Consider the following 20,920-nt stretch of genomic DNA (forward strand, 5'->3'; position numbering starts at 1 on the left):
GTTGAGGCCCAGTCTCCCTCTATTGAGTCTATTCATGTAGTGTCTGAATTCAAGGAAGTGTTTCCTACTGATTTGCCTGGTATGCCTCCGTATAAGGATATAGATTTATGCATTGACTTACAATCAGGCACTCGCCCCATCTCCACTACTTCTTATCGCATGGCTCCGACAGAATTAAGAGAGCTTAAATCTCAAATCCATGAGTTTCTTGATAAAGGTTTCATCCGTCCTGGTGCTTCCTTGTAGGGTGCTCCTTTCTTCTTTGTTAAGAAAATGGATGGTAGTATGAGGATGTATATAGACTACCGGCAGTTGAATAGAGTCACCATTCGGAATAAGTATTTGTTGCCTCATATAGATGACCTTTTAGACCAATCGTAGGGTGCGTCAGTTTTCTCTAAGATTGATCTAAGGTCTGGTTACCATCAGTTAAAGATTAGGCTTGAGGATGTACTGAAAAGGGCATTCAAGACCCGTTATGGGAACTATGAGTTTTTAGTGATGTCATTTGGATTAACCAATGCGCCTGTAGCATTCATAAGTTGATGAATGGTGTGTTTAAACCATCCCTGGATTCTTTTGTTATCGTCTTTATTGATGACATTTTGGTTTATTCAAAAATTAAGGAAAAACATGCCGACCATCTTCGTTTTATTTTTGGTGTTCTTGGAAAACAGAAGTTGTATGCAAAATTTTCCAAGTGTGAGTTCTGGTTGACTTCAGCTACCTTTTTGGGGCATGTGGTTTCAAAGGAAGGGGTAATGGTAGATCCCCAACAGATTGAAGCAGTCAACAATTGAGTTCGGCCTAGCTCTATGACTAAAGTAGGAGTTTCGTAGGTCTCGCCAACTACTATCATCGGTTTGTGAAAAACTTTGCTTCTATTGCCATGTATTTGACAAGGCTGACTAAAATGGAGGTGCCTTTTGAGTGGACTGACAAATGTGAAGAGAGCTTCCAAAATCTCAAGACTCTTCTGACCACATCACCTATTCTGACCCAGCCGGTGAAAGGTAAGGATTTTATTGTTTATTGTGATGCTTCATATTTGTGCTTGGGTGTTGTGTTGATGCAATAAAGAAATGGCATAGCTTATGCATCGCGAGAGCTAAAGTGCATGAGAGAAATTACCCAACACGTGATTTGGAGTTTGCAGCGGTAGTGTTTCCTCTCAAGATCTGCGGCATTACCTTTATGGTGTCAAGTGTGAGGTATTTACTGATCATCGTAGTTTACAACATGTATTCACTCAAAGGGACCTGAATTTGAGGAAGAGAAGGTGGATAGAGTTATTCAAGGATTATGATGTTCCCATCCAGTATCATCTGGGTAACGCTGATATGGTGGCAGACGCACTAAGATGGAAGATGGTAAGTATAGGTAGTTTAGCTTGTTAAGGGGTGTCCAAGCGACCCTTGGCCAAAGAGTTTGATACCTTGGAGTCTAAGTTCATGCAGTTGGGCATCTCAGAGAAAGGTGGGATTTTAACTAGCATTGAGATTAGACCCACATTCATTGAGGAGACCATCAAGACCAAATAGTTTGGGGATGAGAGTTTGAATGAGCTCAGAAAGAAGACAGTGCCTGGTAAAGCACAAGATGTGGTTCTTGATGCGAGAGGTGTGCTCATGTTTAACGAAAGAATTTGTGTTCCCCAAGTGGATCACTTGATTCAGAAGATGTTGACAGAATCCTATGGTTTGTGGTATTCCATTCATTCGGGTGTGACCAAGATGTACCGAAATTTGAAACAACTTTATAGGTGGCCTGGTATAAAGAAAAACATAGCTGAGATTGTGGCTAAGTGCCAAAACTGTCAGCAGGTAAAGTATGAGCACCAAAGGCATGTAGGTTTGCTTCACCGAATGCCAATTCCGGAATGGAAGTGGGAAAGGATAGCTATGGATTTCGTGGTAGGTCTTCCCAAGACTTTGGGAAAGTTTGACTCCATTTGGGTGGTGGTTGATAGACTGACTAAGTCATCCCACTTCATTCCAGTCAAAATGGACTATAATACTCAGCAGTTGGCAAAGGTTTATGTGAAAGAGATAGTGAGGTTGCATGGGGTGCCCTTTTCTATCATCTCGAACCGTGGTACGCAGTTCACATTCAAGTTTTGGAGAAACTTACATGAGGAGTTGGGCACTGAACTCATTTTTAGCACAACTTTCCATCCACAGACGGACGGACAATCAGAGAGAACTATTCAAGTGTTAGAGGACATGTTGAGGGGATGTGCGATTAACTTTGGAGGGCATTGGGATAAGTTCCTACCTTTGTGTGAGTTATCCTATAATAACAGTTACCACTCCAGCTTGACATGGCACCATTCGAGGCACTTTATGGTAGAGGATATAGATCACTCATAGGGTGGTTTGAGGCTAGAGATGTGAAACCTTTGGGGGTTGATTTTGTGAAGGATGCTCGGGATAAGGTCAGAAGCATCCAAGCTAAGCTTCTAGTAGCCCAGAGTCAACAGAAAAAGTATACGGACCGTAAGGTAAGGGACATGACATTTCATGCTGGTGAGCAAGTTCTTCTAAAACTATCACCCATAAAGGGGTGATGACATTCGGTAAGAAGGGAAAGCTTAGTCCTCGATACATTGGTCCATTTGAGGTTATTGACTGTGTAGGGCCAATGGCTTAGAAGTTAGCTCTACCGCCTAGCCTCTCTGGAGTCCATCCAGTGTTCCATGTGTCCATGTTGAAAAAGTATCATGGGGATAGAGATTACATTATAAAGTGGAACTCTATTTTGTTAGACAAAGACTTTCAGTATGAGGAGGAACCAGTGGCAATTCTGGATCGCGATGTCTGGAAGATGAGGACCAAGGAGATAAAGTTTGTGAAAGTTCAATGGAAGCATCATACGGTTGAGGAAGCTACTTGGGAGATCGAGAAGGACATGCGAGACAAATATCCCCAGCTATTCGACAACTCAGGTACTATTCTACTCTTGCTTTAGCCCTTTTTCTCCTAGTTATCACTCGGGGATGAGTGATGGCTAAATTGGTATCTATTGTAACGACATGTTCCTGTCATTATGGAAAAGCCAATGGGGAAGGATTTTAGGCAAGAAAACTTCTGAGTAGTAACTTGGAAATTTCTAGCCTAGGCCAGACTTGGAAGAAATCTGAGACAGGTGAAGTCTAGAAAAATCTGGTAATGAATGAGGGGTCTAATTATGAATTTGATCACATGAGTGGATAGCCAAGACGTTAAGAAGTTTGTACAGCTTTACGGAATTAAATTCGGGCGAGTAGATCTCCCGAAACAGATCTTGGCATGAAAGGGTAATTTTAGAACGTCTTGGTTAGAAAGTGTGTTGTAAATAGGGGCTTGGAACTCAAATTCTGATCTTCTGTCTCCGTGCAAGCCGCCGAGGCGCGGCCGCTGTAGCAGGATGGGGTCCGTTGTGGCAGGTCAGTCGCGACTTAAATCGGGGAAAAACCCCAATTTCATTATTTTATGTAAAACTTCATTCTTACGAGCTAAGGGACGACCCAGGGTAATTTCTTGACAGTTTTCCACAACTTTTAGTGCTAAAGATAAGGATTTTACTCTTCTAATCCGTATTTCAATCCCTAGAACTTAGATTCTTGGGTAATTATCGTTGGGGGAGGGTTTTGGCTGAAGTTGATGGTGGGAAAAAGCCCTAGTTGAACCTTAGGATCAAGGGTTTGGTCTTGGGTTATTAAGTTTGTTATAATTGGGGTAAATTAGACCTTGCTTATTGATTCTTGCGTTAAATTACTTGTTTTAGACCAAGAACAAGTTAAAAGACTCCGGAAAGGGAAGGCTCAAGTGTCCTAGGAGTAATCAAGTTTGGTTTCGAGGTAGGTGATGGTTTGATTGCATGTTGTGTGATATATGCCAGATAATTTCTTCATTGTATGTGTGCATGCATGTGAATAGGGAATGCGAATCAATCTAATGAAATGATGACGTTTGAACAATACATGTCATGAACTTGTTACTTGCTTGTATGATTTGAGTATTGTTGACTATGGATGTGATTGTGACTGTGGTTGTGGTTGTGCTGACTGGATCAGGTGTAACGTTCCGACATATATATTAGATCGGGTGTCACGTTACGAAGAATATATTAGATCGGGTGTCACGTTCCGATACATGTATATTGGATCGGGTGTCACATTCCGACACACTAATAGTTTGGATATGGGTTCCATGAGAGGACCACTTGTGATTGTTACGTTCTTGTTTACCTGTCATTGATATTGTTGGAATTGTATGTTCCTCCAAAAATGAGAACTAATCTATGTATTTTGTATATGTGTGCTTACTATGTTGTAATCGTTCATTGTATATTGTGCTTATGGGAGTAGTCGTGTGATCCTACCAATAGAGTTTGTTTTGTGTACTGATACTGCACTTGCTCTTTCTTTGTTGAGTACAAGGCATCTTCGGGCGGCTACTGACAGACCTCAGTTAGGAGACTATTGATCGTGACCGGATTCAAGGGTGAGTCAGTTCTTTCAGGCTGCCATGGATCCTTGTTTAGTCCACTCTTTTCGGACTCAAACTATTTGTTTAAGTTGTTAAGTTTTGCTTTTTGTTTTTTTAGACCTTCAGAGTTTATGAGAACTCCATATTTTGTTTAGTCATTTAAACCTGCTTCCGTATCTTTAAATGCCTAGTTTTTGTTAAATTGCATAGTTGGGTTGAAGTAATGGTTCTCCCACCAAAGGGTTAGTGTGGATGTCAATCACTACGGTCTGGGTCGTGACAAGTTGTCATCAATTTGAAATTCAAAAAACATCTATCATATAAGGATTTGGATCAATTCAAATTAAAAAATAAAAATTATAAAGAATATAGTTTTTTGAATATTTTAAATATTTCGTGAATTTTTTTATGGATTTTATATTTTAAAATTAGTACAGTAAACCGGGAAAAAAGGATTTTATATGTGGTTGTCATTTGGAACATTTATGAAATATTATTATTATTATTATTATTATTATTATTATTATTATTATTATTATTATTTTTAGTATTATTATTATTATTATTATTATTATTATTATTATTATTATTATTATTATTATTATTATTATTGTTGTTGTTGTTGTTGGTGTTGTTGATGATGTTGTTGTTGTTGTTGTTACTTGTATTATATTAATGCTCGAATATATAGTATACACTTGTCTACATTGGAAAAATCATTTAAATTAGTGTATCAACTATTAAGTCATAAATCAACTTTTATATACAAACAAGTGTAGCATAGTTTGATCCCATTAATGATAATAGATTTCCTGGCGGTAAAATTTTGCTTGTTTTTGGAGTGTTTTTAGTTGCTTCACATGATGCTCTTCAACAATTTTTTTATTTAAATTTTATTTATTTATGCTCTTTCATTCTATTTATTTGATTCTTTCATTATTTAAATTTGTTAATAATAGTTTTAGCATTATTTAATATGCATAAAATAATGGTATATATAATAGGTGAAAATACGCAGAGAACTTCTTAAATGTAATCTTCAATTATGATCAAATCCACTTAAATACAACATAAGCTAATATAATACAAACTAATCTCACTTTACATTTAATACAAACTAATCTAACAAAGTATTTGTCTTACAATTTATAGTTAATTTTTATAATATTACTCATTAACTATACTTTATTGAAAGAAGTACTGTGAATGGGTATCTATTTAATATCACAATTAAAATTTTATTTAGAAAATCTTATGAAAATGTAAAACTTGACTCAAACCACATTAGAAAGGAAGAAAATATAAATATAAGAAATGACATTATACACTCCATGTTGATTCTTAACATGTATAATTTACAAATTAATCAACTACACAACAGGTGTCACAAAGTAGAAGAAAATGCACTTTTTTTAAAAGTTTACATGTAGTCCATTTTCTCAATTGAATAAAAATTCAGAATTAAGTCTTGTTTAAAGAGTTTGAATTTTTTTTTTCATTTATGCTTCATTAGTTTCCTATTATTTGTGTGGTTCTCCCTTTGCAACACAATATTTACTCGTGTATTTGATACCACATCTACATCTCCTCATCACCATATAATTAGAAAAATAAAATGAGAAAAATTACTTTAAATTAAATAATAGAGTACGATCCATGAATGGTCTTATGTTATCAGCGTATTAAAATTAAAAGTTTTTCTTCCGAAGTTTGATGAGTTACATTTATGTGCATATGTAAACTTTGAAGCGGAAAAATTATGTAAAACAGCAAAATAACCTTTTCAATATAGTCTTGTTTCACATTCTCTCCCATCTGAACAAATGCATCCAACTAATAACTCATTTATTAGTTCATAAAAAATGAAGTGAAATCAATCTTATAAATTGTAATTTGGATGGAATGATTAGCTACCTAATCACTAGTCAAATACTAGCATCTAAATTGAATAATAATAATTCTAAATTTTGAATAAAGAAGAAGAAATATATGTGCAATTACTTTTAAAAAAAAAAAAAAGAGATAAGATAACCAACATCAATCCAAACTCGCTAGGTATGCACCACATTTTGACTTGGGAAGGATATCCCTATATTGTTCCTGTATGTAACAAATATTATGTGTATAACTCATCGCTTCAAACTATAAAGATTCATTAGCATAAACAAAGGAACTGTTAGAAAAGAAATTATAGAAAGTGAAAGAGCACCATGAAAAGAAAAAAAACAAAAAAAATTATCGTGTTAAAGAGGTTGAATAAAGATAAGACAATAAGAAAATTATTGTGTGAGTAGAATTTTAAAAAGATAGAGTTAAGGGTAGTTTTTTTTTCCTCAAAAAAACGTGGGTTACATGGTTAGGTATTTTTTGGGTATAAGATTAGTTATTAATTTTTTGAAATTTGAATTTTAAATTAATTACATTTTCATATAAATTCAATATTAAAAAATAAAGTAAAAAAAGAAGAACGAAGAAGGAGTTACATATTTTCTTTTATTTGGTATGTGCGTGTAAAATTGTGTTTACGTGTACTTCTTAGTAGGGTTTTAATAGGGGATATGGAGGTTCATTAGATTAGTTTTTTATTAAAACCGTACATTTTTTCTTCCTTTTTTAAAGATTACAAAAAATACAAAAAGATAGTAATTATTGTTTTTAATAGTTGTTTTTAATAATTTTGTATTTTTCAAAAAAAAAATCAAATAATTTTTCTTACAATTTAAATATTTTTGAAATTGTCTAATTTCTTAAAATTATTTTAGAATGTATCAAAAAGAAATCTTACATTTTTGTATTTCTTTTATTTTTATTTTTTAAAGATATTTAAAAAAAATACAAAAAGGTAGTAATTAATTGTGTACTATTTAAAAAAATAATTCTAATATATAATTTAAATATTTTTTAAAATTGACTTATTTTTAAAATTATTTTAGAATGTATCAAAAAAGTTTTATGCTTATTTAAAATTGTATGCGAACTACCGTAGAACTAAATCAATCCAATTCTTATTATTGACATGTGTCTATATTTATTTTAAATTTTGTATTTTTAAATAGATAATAATCTATCTATACATAATAAGAAAAGTAAAAAGTGACACGTGTCAGCATCACAAAAAATATATTTTTTAAATAATTAATAATTATTAATAATATTTATTATTAAATTAACTAAATTAATTTAAAATCAGAAAATAAAAATTACAAAATATAGAGATAAATTTTACTAAATATAATTAATTTTTTGAATTTTGAATTAGAATGGGAAGTTATCATTGATCTTTAAAATTTCAATCGAAAATTAACTCTATACTAGATAAAGCCAAATTTCAATCTATTTTTTCCTATATAAACTAATTTTCCATCAAACATTCTTTTGTTCTCTAAATTCTTTTGCACCTATTCTTTAATTCTTCATTTCGTTTGTTGGTTTTACATTATTCATTGAGGCAGCACTTACATAAATATATATGTCCTCAATTTGCTTACCCGTCAAAGAGTGACTTTAAGATAATTTTATTTTATTATAGTCCATCCAAAAATTTGTGTTATTTATTAGTAAAAAAATTATTTCTTGTAAATTATTTTATTCAAGCTAATGATTGTCATGAAATGATTATATATATATATATATATATATATATATATATATATATATATACCATTATTNTTATTTTGTTGTTGTTTATTAAAACAGGGTTGCGGATTTATTTTATTATGGAGTAAAGACTCTATAATTTTGAAGTATATTTTGAGCATTTTTATATTCAAAATACTCTTGCCTTTTATATATTTTCAATTCATTTATAGAAAATATTAGAGTTTCATAAGAATGACTAGCACTTTTGTATACTAATTCCATTTCCTTGATTGCTTTATTCATATGAAATAAAGCCTTTTTATGCTTCCAAGCTCTATTTCTTACTTCGTGAAGAGATTTTTGCATAAATTTCATTTTTATATTGCCTTGGCTATATGATATGCTTAATACGAACCAACATATTTGTTTTAATTCCCTGTAGGTACTAAGTATTTCTTTTGTTTAAATTAGCATATGTTATTATATATGTTTGATAAAAATATATTATAGAACAAAAGTTTGCGTGTATACCTTCCTTCTCTTTAGTCGATGAATAATCCTTATCACAACCGCAGCAGCTCTCCTTTCAGGCCATGAACAGTTCTTCACCCTGATGACCTCAGTGACTACTTCCTACTGTTTCTCCTTCAGGCTGAAGATCGCAACCTTCACTTAAGACTACTAATGGATTTTTTAGAAAGAGGGTATAAAAACCAACTTTTATTTCATAATATATTTTTTACATTCACACATACATAACAATATACTTAATAAAAACAAAAGATTACTTTTCCCTAGCGGGAGAAGCTACTACTCACTCACTCTCTTCATGGCTGAAGTATCCAACATTTTTCTTAAGTGTTCTCTCAGAAAATGTTCTCTACCTCTTCCTCTGAAGTTCCTCTCCTTTTATAGATATAAGGAGGGACTTATTACAAAAAGAAAAAATATTTTCTAGGGGCTCTAATAATTTTATAATTATCTTTGAGTCCTTGCTTTAAAAGCTGAAGATTCTTGTTGATAAGATGACTCCTTGTCTTCTTTTGATAATTGGCCGACCTGAAGTGACCCTTCTTTTTGAAAAGAAAAGGATTCCTTTTCTTTGTCGCTTATGACGTAAGTGCTTACGTCATTTTCTTTGTCTTCAATCTTTATGCTGCATCAAGCATGATCATGATCTAGCATTTTGCACGCTAATTTCCATGTCTCTTCAATTGCTCCTAGCCTGTGGAGCTCTATGTCGAGTATTCTCTCTTTTAGTTCTTTGGACTTAGTTCTCCCTTTAGTAATCAAAACCCAATCCTGGTCTTGATCGATGACTCTGCAGTCTTCCTTATAAAATCTTGTAAGAATAGCGTATAAGGCTTTTATTCCTAACGCTCTTCTGGTTTGGATCCATTTTTTATTAAGGTGGGAAAGTTTTTTATCAACTCCGGTAGCCTTAACATTAAATTCCTTAATTTTTTCAACTGAAATATAGTTGAGTGTAGGATAGTATGCTTGCAAATCTCTGCATTCCATTGATATGCTAAAGAACCTGCAGTAAACTCCATTGCCTTGAGCAAAATTCTTAACGGCCTCAAACAGTTTTGATGGTAATTGGGACAATTCTTTTAGATCTAGTTTTGTATACACACGATCTAAATATCCAAATTCGAATAATTGAGTTGTGAAGCCCGATAATCCATTAGGAAAAATTGATATTTTAGGAAACAAACTCATTGTTCCTAAAACACCGTATGTTTCTCCGCTTTCTTCCGGAAGATTATAGATGTATCTAGTAAAGGCAAGATACTCTTCTTCCTTTGGATGTTGCTTTCCAACCTGAAAAGAAGAAAAAACTTTTGTTCCTGACGGAACTTGGTTAGTTTTACTCTCTGGTTTCCCAGATATGATTTTTTCAGCTTTTGCTGCTGATGAGCTTGCTTCATTTGCTCGGCTTTTTTCCTCATCCTTAGATGCGGAATTTGGCATATCCGTGCTTACCATTGAGATGTTTTTGACACTAGGTGCTAGTGGGACATCTCCTGCCACTTTGTTGGGATTAATATTCCCTTTCAGATTTGAATTCTATGAAGGACTTGTGTCCAAATGTTCACATAAGAGTAAAAATTCCCTCATGTTTTCAGCTTGATTAGTACTAAGCTGATTTATTTCAGATTGTAACATCCGAGATTGTTCAGACAGCTTAGACAACTCGTCTCTAATTTTGAAAAGTTTTGGCTTTTATCATCAATGGACTCATCCACTATCTTCATTTTTTCATATATCCTGTTCACCAGGATTTTTGTCTGATTGTCCATATTGGACGTTTCTGGAGATGAAGTCTGGAAGAAAATTATCACTACCTTTAATGTATTCTATTGAAAATGAATAGAAAGATAATAACACCTGCCATCTGTGCAATCTTCTATATTGAGGTTCAGAAGGTAGTTTGTTAAATATTAGCCCTGAAACTTGAGTATTGTCATATCTAATAGTAAATTGCTTTGGTAGAAGGAAAGTAGAAAATTTTCTAATTCCTCTAACAATTGCTAATAATTCCTTTTCATTAGTGGAATATCTTGTTTCGGCATCGTTAAAAGTACCGCTTGTGTACCTGTAAATTTCGTTTAAATCGGTTTGCAATAATGCTCCCCAATGATAGTCAGATGCATCAGTTTGTAAAATTAGATTATCGCTATCTTCTGGTAATCTAAGTTTGGGCAACTTTGCGCATTCTTCTTTTAAACTTTTGACACATTGAGTGTGTTCATCCATCCATCCTAGTCGGTTGGATTTTCTTATTAATTTTTGTAGCAAGTTTCTCTTTTTTGCTAGATCTGGAATAAATTCTCCTGTATAATTTAAACAACCTAGAAATTTTTGAATTTCTTGTTTTGTTGTTAGTTTGTCAGGAAACTCTATAATCTTTTTAGAGATATGAGATTGGAGTTCAATTCCATTTTTTGAAATAATCATTCCTAAGAATTCTATTTCATTTTTATTTATGTCAGCTTTTTTCTGACTTAATACTATTCCGTTTTTTAAACAGATTTCTGAAAATTTCTTTAGATGCCTTAAATGTTCTTCATATGTTTTTGAACATATTAGAATATCATCTATATAGACAATTAAGAATTCTTTATGTGAGAATATTTTATCCATTTTTCTCTGAAATATTTGTGGGGCATTTTTTAATCCAAAAGGCATAATTAACCACTCATAATGTCCATTAGGAGTGCTAAATGCAGTTAATTGCATTGAGTCTTCTGCTAGCTTTATTTGCCAAAATCCACTTTTACAGTCAAATTTTGAGAAATAAGTTTTTCCTTTCGCAAGGTTAATTAAATTGTTTTTATTTGAGATAAAATATCCATCAAATATACAATTTTTATTGAGTTCTTTATAGTTTATTACCATACGAGCTTTTCCTCTTTTTATTTCAGCATGGTTTCTTACCATAAATGCTGGACTACTATGAGGACTTTTACTCATTCTTATTAATTTTAAGTTGATTAATTCTCTAATTTGAATTTTGAATTCAATTTTATCGTCTTCATTATAGAGCATGGGTTTAACTCTAATGATTATACTAGGGTCTTTTAATGTTAATTTTTCCCTTTCATGATTTTGTTCCCATTTTTCTAATGGATTTTCTCCATAAGATTTTTGCAAATTCTCTTTTATTTTTTCTAGATTAAGATATTTACAAGTAATTTTTCTTAGATTATCTAAGTATCTTCTTTTTAGATTTCCATTATCTTTTTCAAGAATATATGGATTTTGTTTTCTTGGGACTTTTATGTAATGCCCACAAGGAGTTTTTAAGCTTATCATATATAATGTTTGATGATAATCTTGGAATTATTGTAGAAAATCATTTCCTAATAACAAATTTGTTTCTAATTTATCATAGGCAAATAATTTATTTATAGGAATAATTTTTGACCCTAAAATTATTTCTACCTTTTCTTTTGATTTTGTAATTTTCTCTTTATCTCCTGCAATTCCTATTATAGAGATATTGCTTTTGTTTGTGTCCCAATCTTTTATTAAAAAAGATTTTGCTAGGCTAGTTTCAGATCCATTGTCTATTTGACAACAGGTTGTTATTTTTGTATCATAGAATGTTATTTCTATGAAAACTGAAACTTTAAATATGGTTTCTTTTGGCATTTTATATTTTTGATATGAAACAGGTTTCACCTTTATATAGCATTTCTATTCCATTTTTTCCAATGCTGTAATCTTCTAATTTATAAATTTCCTAAAATTAATTCTTGATCACCTTCGTGATTTGTAATATAACAAGGAACTGTTATTCTTATGGTATCTAGTTGTATAGGTAAATCTACCATGTTTTTACAACTAAAGTTATTTCCTTCAAAGGTTTTGTATGTGTAATGTTTTCCTTCGTAAACTGGTATTCCCTCTATTAGGATACCTTTTACATGGTTAGCAGTTGCTCCTGTTTGTATCAAGATTTCTTGATATTTCCATTATGTTCCATTGAAGATTCTTCCTTTTATTTTTGTTATATTCGGAGTTTCAATTTTTATAGGATATCTGTTGGATATACTTTTTCTAATAGAATTTCTTTCATATTCTATTGAAAGTCTAGGGTTACTAGTACTTCCTATTTCTTGTGTTTTTCCAAATCGAATTTCGTATTCATCCGGAATTTGGGCTTGTTGGATTTCTGCTTCAACTATTCTTGCAATTCCTGCACATTCTTGATCTATTTCAATCATTCCCTTATTTTTATACATCTTACCATAATTTGAATTTGTAATTGTGTATAATGCTTGGTAATATATGCTCATTATATGATTACCAGGTTTGAATAGATCATTTCTCTTGATCTGGAAATGCAAACTTAATGCGTCATTAAAATCAGCATCTTTGAGTGATATACAATATTTTGGATAATATGTGAACAAGAGTTTTGTATATGCTAGGTTTCCCTCTACTATACCAAGATTTCCTTCTCTTGCATTTATAAATCTTTCATTTGATAGATTTATTACTATAGGACAATTGATTCATTCTTTAAAAGTCGATTTGACTAATATTTGGATTCTTCCTAAATGAACATAATTCATTTTCTTTCTTTTTCTTTCTGGAATTTTCCTAAGAATTTGATCTATCATAGGTTTTGTTAACAGGTTTAGTTTATGTTTTCCTATTGTTTGGGTAATTTCTATTACCCTTTCTATTTCTTGATATTCATGATAAGAAATTTTATCTCTTGCAAACATTCTTTGCATTTTGCTTAGTAGATTGTCTTCTACTTTAAGATTTAGTTTTAATCTTTGGATTTTTCAGAATGTTTCTCCATCAAAGGTTGCTTTTAAAGCGTATCCTTGATGATCTTCTTCTGTTTCTAGGATTTGAACAGAATCATCTCTTTCTTGTATTTCTCTATTCATTTAGTCAGATTCTTCTGAACTGGTTGAATATTCTTCATAGATTTCCTCAAAGAAATCGTCACTTTTTATAGATTTTACTGATTCGATATCTGAATCAATTTCTATTCTATCTATTTTTGAGATTTTTACTCTTCTTTTATTACATTCATAGCTTTTGTGGCCTTCTTCTCCGCAATTGTAGCATTTGCTTTTATCTCTGGGTTTTTTTGAAAATTCTCTTTTCTTTTTATAGTATTTTTTCCTGGGTATATACTTCTGTTTCGAGAAGTTTTCCCTTTTTTTCAAACCCTTTTGGAGTTGTTTTCTTTTTTTATATGGTCTATCATCACACCCCCATTGGGTGGCTGCCGTAGTATCATTACAATAGATTTGTGTATTTATTCTTTTAGCTTTTCTTTGTATGTTATGAGACATACAGAGTTGACCAAGTCTATTTTTTAGGAAATTTATTCTCTGACCTAGAGTATCTCCTTTTTTATTTTCTTTTTCGTATTCTTCTCTGAAGTATTTTGCCCAGAAGCCTGGTAGCTTTTGATAGTATTTTTCTAGATAAGGTATCATTTCTTTACCACTATCAAATATCTTATAGTAATATTCTTCGAATTCACAAGTGTATTCTTGAATATAACTCATTTTACAGATTTGTAATTTTTCTAATTGTTCTTTAGCAATAGTTCTTATAAATTCTTTATTTTCTTTTATATTTCCTTGCCCACCAAAGAATTCATTTGCAATGTATTGCTTCAAATTTGTTATACCTTCTTGTACATAATTCTTTAATCCTTCTAAGGTATCATTCTTGATTATTTTTTCTGCATCTTCTGTTAATCCAGAAAACCAATCATTTACTTTTCCGATGAAAGTGTTTATCATGATGATATATTTTTCTTCATCTGTATAATTTCCCTTTCCTAATAGGAAGTATAGGAGCAAATTTTGAGACCATAGGTCTAAGCTATCTTCCGGATCTCTTTTGCATTTTCGAGATCTAGAAATTGAGCTCCGATATCTCCTGTTGGGAGCCTATTTGGAATGAATTTTGATTTATCACTATTATGATAATGTTTTGAAAAATCATTATTTTTTTGCTTTATTTGCAAAAATTTTATCGTCTTTTTCTGGCTCTTGCCATTCTTCTTTCATTGAAGTAGATGCTTCAAATTTTCCTTGGGGTCCGCCTGTTTCCCCTTTATTCATGAATACTTTTAATTCTTCTTAAAGATTAAGATCTTCCATTGAATAAACCAATTCATCTAGCTCATTCATCTTTTTGTGTTTCTTTTTCTTTTGATTTAGAATTAATTTCTTCAGAATTACATTCTAGATTCATCTCTAGATCATATAAATCTTTTTCTTTTATTTTTCAAGAAATTCATGGATTAATATTTCATCCATGCTTCCTTTTTGATAAGTATTTCCACTTGCTAGTTTCTTAGACAGTAATTCTTTAATATATTTTTGACCAACTTTTTTGTCAAAATTTTCTGTTTTTTCTATTATATTTGTAATTCTTCCTGGAAGATTTTCTTTAATATATGTAATCTCTATTTCTATCATTTTTAACCGTAAGGTTAGTTGTTTATTACTTTCTATGAGATCTTTTAGTAATTCTGAGATTTCTTTTAAGCTCATATTTACTCTGAAAAATAGTAATCAGAAGTATCCATTGTATTAGTTTCATCGAAACTATATGAATTATAAATTAATTCTTGTCTTTCTTCTTCTTTTTTATTTCTAAGAGTGATTATAGATACTATTTTTCTTTTTAGATCTTCTTCTAAACTTTTTATTACCTGTAGTATTGTTACTAAGGTTTCCTGTTCTATATACCATAAAGGTTTCACTAGATTCTTGTCTAGTACCATATTTTGTTTAGTAACTTGGCTCTGATATCATTATTTTGTTGCTGTTTATTAAAACAGGGTTGCGGATTTATTTTATTATGGAGTAAATATATATATATATATATATTGGCTACTAATTTCCCTTTTTCCTTTTTTATTGTGCAAGGTTGTTTATGCGAACAAATAACTTTTATATTGAGATTAAAAATTTGCTCAAAGATGAATTTATTTCTGAACAATCAATAAACTTTGAGAACGACGGCCTGGAATCAACAACAAAAGAAGATTAATTCCATTGTTTAGGAATGTAAAAAATGTTTCATGCCATTATTTATATTTAGACACATAAATCATGTTTTGGGTTGATTATTCATTCCATTGTTTCATACCTTCTTTGCTAAAATTGTTAAACAATAAACAAATATTGAGGGCATGTGAATTCAATAATCCTATTATTTATTTATATATTGATTTGTTTTTACAAGTAATATAATAATTATATCCTATTAAGGTGCATATTATGATTGCAAATATTGGAGATGTACTTAATTAGTTTCTAAAAATATAGTATCATTGCTTAATATTTTAATGTGTAAAACTGTCTAGTTAAAAAATTGAAACAGTGTAAAAAAAACATAAAATTGGAGTCTTTCAAATGTTTTTTTTTAAAAAATCTAAAACAAAAATAACATAAAAAACTGATTTTTAATAAATCAAAATACTGTCAATCGGGAATTATTTTTAAAATAATTTACAAAAAACACAAAATAATTTATTGAAAATAATAAAAAATATCCACAATGGATGATGAAGTCTTTTTAAAATTAATTTATATTGAAACAAAAAAATTATTTTAAAATCTGAAAAAATGCAAACATAAAAAAATGAAAATAACGTAATAAATGGTATTTAGAAATATATTAAAATTATGAAAAAATGAAATCAATAATTAAAAACTAAATAAAATTAACCTAGAAACAAACATGCACAATATAACTAAATTTTGAATTGAAATCAGTTATTTTATTGTCAGATTGATCCTAAATATTTGTTCCATTTGGCTCCTCCGTAATAATAATAATAATAATAATAATAATACTAATAATATATATATATATATATATATATATATATTTAATAGGAGAGGTGATAAAACATACGTGTCAGCACCACGAAAATTATTACATGTAATAGGATTAAATAATTACTTACTACTTTATTTTTAAAATGATTTAAAAAAAATTAAAATCCACTATTTGTAATTATTTTAAATTCAAAATTAAAAAATATTAAATTTATTTATTAAAGAATTACTTAAAATTAACGTGATACAACCATTTTATCATTTTAAAAAGTTACATAAAATAATAATAAAATTTTTGAATTATCTGAATATAAACAATAAAAATAAACATGGCAAAAAGTGAGTGTGATTATTCATTTTAAAATTTTTATTTTCAGATTTTATATTTATTTTATATTTTAAATTATTCGTTAAAATCTCCACTACTAACGTGGTGCATTTTTAATTTTATTTTTGTTAAAATTAATAATCACACTCACTTTTTGCAGTGTTTTGTTTTATTTTTCATATTCAGATAATTCAAAATTTCAATTATTATCTTATATAACTTTTAAAAATTATAGGAAAAAGACTCAACTATGCCATCAAACTTTTAGAAAAGACTCATTTATGTCATCCATTAAAATGTTGGCTCATCCATCCATTTTTTTAAACTCCAGGTTTGCAAAACCATTTTATACACCCCAAACATCTTTTAACACTTTTCAATTACAATTTTTGGATCAAATATACATTTTTTGTTTCTTATTCCTTAAGAACACCAAGAACACATAAAGAACATTAACAATTCCCAAATTTCAAACTTCTTCAATTTTTCACGAAATCACCTCAAATTGCAAGAATAGTTTCCCTTCGAGCTAGATGCCAAAATTCAATATCTTTTGAGCTCAAATTCAACCTAACTCAACAGATCCACTTGAAATTTCTTCAAAGTTTCAAAACTTCAACATTCTTTAATAGTAGAATTTTCTCCATAGAGAACAAAGATCTAATGTCCAAATCAACTACAAAAACACGAATCAAAGCAATTTTAAAAAAAATTGGGACTGATTTTCGTTTTCTTTTTTTGGATTTGTTTTAATACGGGTGTTTTTTTAAACTCTACAAATTATTTAAAATTTTGATTTATTTTAAAAAAGAAATTAATGATGTAGCCTAATTTCGGTGACGAATTGAAGATGTTGAAATTGAGAGTTCTTTATCTTCTTAATTTGTTCTTAGTGTTCTTAAGGAAGAAGAAGCAAAAAGAGTATATTTGTTCTAAAAACTACAATTGAAAAGTGTTAAATGTTATTTGGAGTGTGAACATGGTTTTGCAAAAAATGGAGTTAAAAAAAAGGCATAGATTAGCCTTTTCTTTAATAGCTATAACATAGATGAACCAAACTTTTAACGAATGACAATAATGAGCCTTTTTTAAAAGAATTGATGGCATATTTGAGTCTTTTCCAAAATTATAAAGTGGTTATATCGTTAATTTTAAGTAATTCTTTAATGAATAAATTTAATATTTTTAATTTCGAATTTTAATAATTACAAATAGTGGGGGTTTTTTTTTAAAATCATTTTAAAAATAAAATATTAATTTATTATTTAATCCTATTACATGTAATTAATAATAATAATTTTTAATGTTTTTGTGGTGCTAACACGTAGGCACTATCACCTCTCCTATTATATATACTAGTATACGTACTTGTGCGATGCACAAATAATATTAAAATATTATTTTTAATTATTTTTTATTGTGATATCTTGTTCGATCATATGAATTTGTTTTACCTTACGAAGTCCAACTATAGTATTGTTCCTCATTAATGAAATGTAATTCCTCCCCCTTCCCCCTTCCCCCTCCTCACCCAACCCCACCCCATAACTAAATTTATTTGAATAGATGCAACGAATAAATTTTATGTTCCATATTTTTTATTATTATTATACTGTTCACCATTTAAAATTATTAAATTATTAGAATTGATTTTTATTAGCTTATCATTTATCTTAATATACTTATTAAATAATCTTCTAATTAATATAAAACATATATATTTATTGTTTTTATTCGTGATTTTTTTAATTTTTATTATATTGTTCACATCTCTTTAATTTAAAATTTATGGACAATAATACGTATATTATCTAAATATTTTATTTTATTCTTAAAATTATTCAAAATATTCTCCCCACCCCTCTTCTCCCTTCTTTTTATTTCTATTGGATTTTTATTACTTTTCACTAATCTAATTTGAATGATTTTTTTTATGTTACACGTCATAAGCAGTTGCGTGCTTTTTTTTATTTCAATATATAGAATGCTAAGTTTAATTTTGTTACTTAAATTCTATATTTTACTGTGTCGTTATTTATTGAGATTTTAGTTATATGATCTATAGATTTTTAGACTTTTCTCGTTATAATTGAAAAACAAGCATAAGGGTCAAAAATGCCCCTAAACTATGTAAAAGGTACAAAAATGTCTTCCGTTTATAGTTTGGCTCAAAAATGCCTTTGTCGTCAATACTTTGGTTCAAACATGCCCTTGTAGTCAATACTTTGGCCCGGAAATGCCCCTATCGTTACTAAATAGGTCAAAAATGCCCTTCTCCGAATAAATATATATATATTTTTTATTTTTAAACATATCTTATTCCTAATTAACATATTATTAAAGAACAATGTTCGTGTTTTCTTTCTTTTCAAATCATTTGAACAAATAAAAATGTAGGGTTTTTTTTTCTTCTTAATCTCATTTTATCAATTAAAATAGAATAACTTCATGTACCATTTCGACAGATAATATATGTCATATATATAAGATCATAGTATATCCATCATAAAAATAATTATAATAAAATAAGTTTTTTTCTTTTGAATTGAAGTAAGATAAATATTTGCTAATTTAAAAAATATTATTAGAAAAAGAATGTATTAAAAAAGAAAATAAATAATATATTTTATTTGAAAAATGTCACGACCCAAACCGTCATGATTGGCACTCACCCTAACCCTCCGGTGGGAGAACCATTACTACAACCCTGACTAAACAACTTAACCAAAAACTATGCATTTAAAGATATGGAGCAGGTTTAAATGACCAAAAGAAATACGGAGTTCCCATAAACTCCAAAGGTTTAAACAAACAACTAAACCAAACTAATGCAGAAGTCTTAACCCTTAGAACCTGAAAGTCATTGTACCAAAATATATAAAGTGCAGCAAGTCTAAGAAAAAGGGGTACAACCCCGAACTAACATAAGCAAGCCTATTTAAACAGTCTGAGTCCGAAAGAATGGACTAAATGAAACTGAAAGATCCATGACAGCCTGGAAGAACTGGATAACCCTTGAATCCGATCTCAATAACTGATCTCCTAGCTGAGGTCTATCAATAGCCGCTTGAACATGCCATGTACTCAACAAAGAACGGGCAAGTGCAATATCAGTACAGAACCACAGTGTACTGGTAGGATCACGTGGCTATTCCAGTAAGCACAACATATATAAGCAGTCACAACAAAATAAACACGCATATACCGAACATATACAATATTAGTCATCTTTTCAGGATCAACACAACATTCCACGTTCTCAATAATACACATCGGTTATCATTTTAGAGCATCATCACAAGTAGATACACAACACAGTTCAATGGTCCTCTCACGGAACTCAATTAAATGGTCCTCTCATGGAACCCATACCCAAACTATTAATGTACCGGTATGTGGTACCCCATCCAAGTTAGTATGCCGGACATGACACCCGATCCCATATATGCACCGGAATGTGGTACCCGATCCAAGTTAGTGTGTCGGAACGTAACACCCGATCTATTCCTCAAACCACAATCACAATCACAATGTACATTCTCATAATCATACAATGAAGTCATGATTCATGGCATACAATTATTCAATTATCCTCATTTACGATCAGTGTGATCAATAATGCAACATTCGTGTACATACATGCATTATAATGAAGCAATTACAAATATATATCACACCAACATGAAATCACAACCATCACCTACCTCGAATCCAAGCTTGAATCCCTTAAGGCATTTGAATTTTCCTTTCCGGATTCTTCCCGCTTGTTCTAGGTCTATAAACAGTTAATATACGAAAGGATCAACAATCAAAGGTGCTAATTAACCGGATTATAACAAACCCAATAACTGATATACCGTGAGTTTACGGTATTTCTAATACATTTCACTTACAAGTTGTGTGTGTCTAGGGCCTTTTTATATTGGTTTTTATGTATTTTATCATGTTTTGCAGGAAAGGTGTTCAGGCGCGGAAGTTTAGAGACAGCTGAAGGAAATGCAGAAAAGAGCATCCACGGAGGTCATCTACGGACCGTCGGTCCATTCACGGTCCGTAGGTGATGACCATATATCAGCAGGAATGTGTTGAGGACAAATCAGGGAAATCTGACCAAGTGTGGAACCACGGTGCCCATTGACGGTCCGTAGATGGATCTACGGACCGTACTATTGATCCGTAGAGTGAGACTGCGAGGGTTCCAGTAC

This window comes from Solanum stenotomum, chromosome 6 (genome assembly GCF_019186545.1).
Source record: "Solanum stenotomum isolate F172 chromosome 6, ASM1918654v1, whole genome shotgun sequence".
NCBI classification, from domain to species: domain Eukaryota; kingdom Viridiplantae; phylum Streptophyta; class Magnoliopsida; order Solanales; family Solanaceae; genus Solanum; species Solanum stenotomum.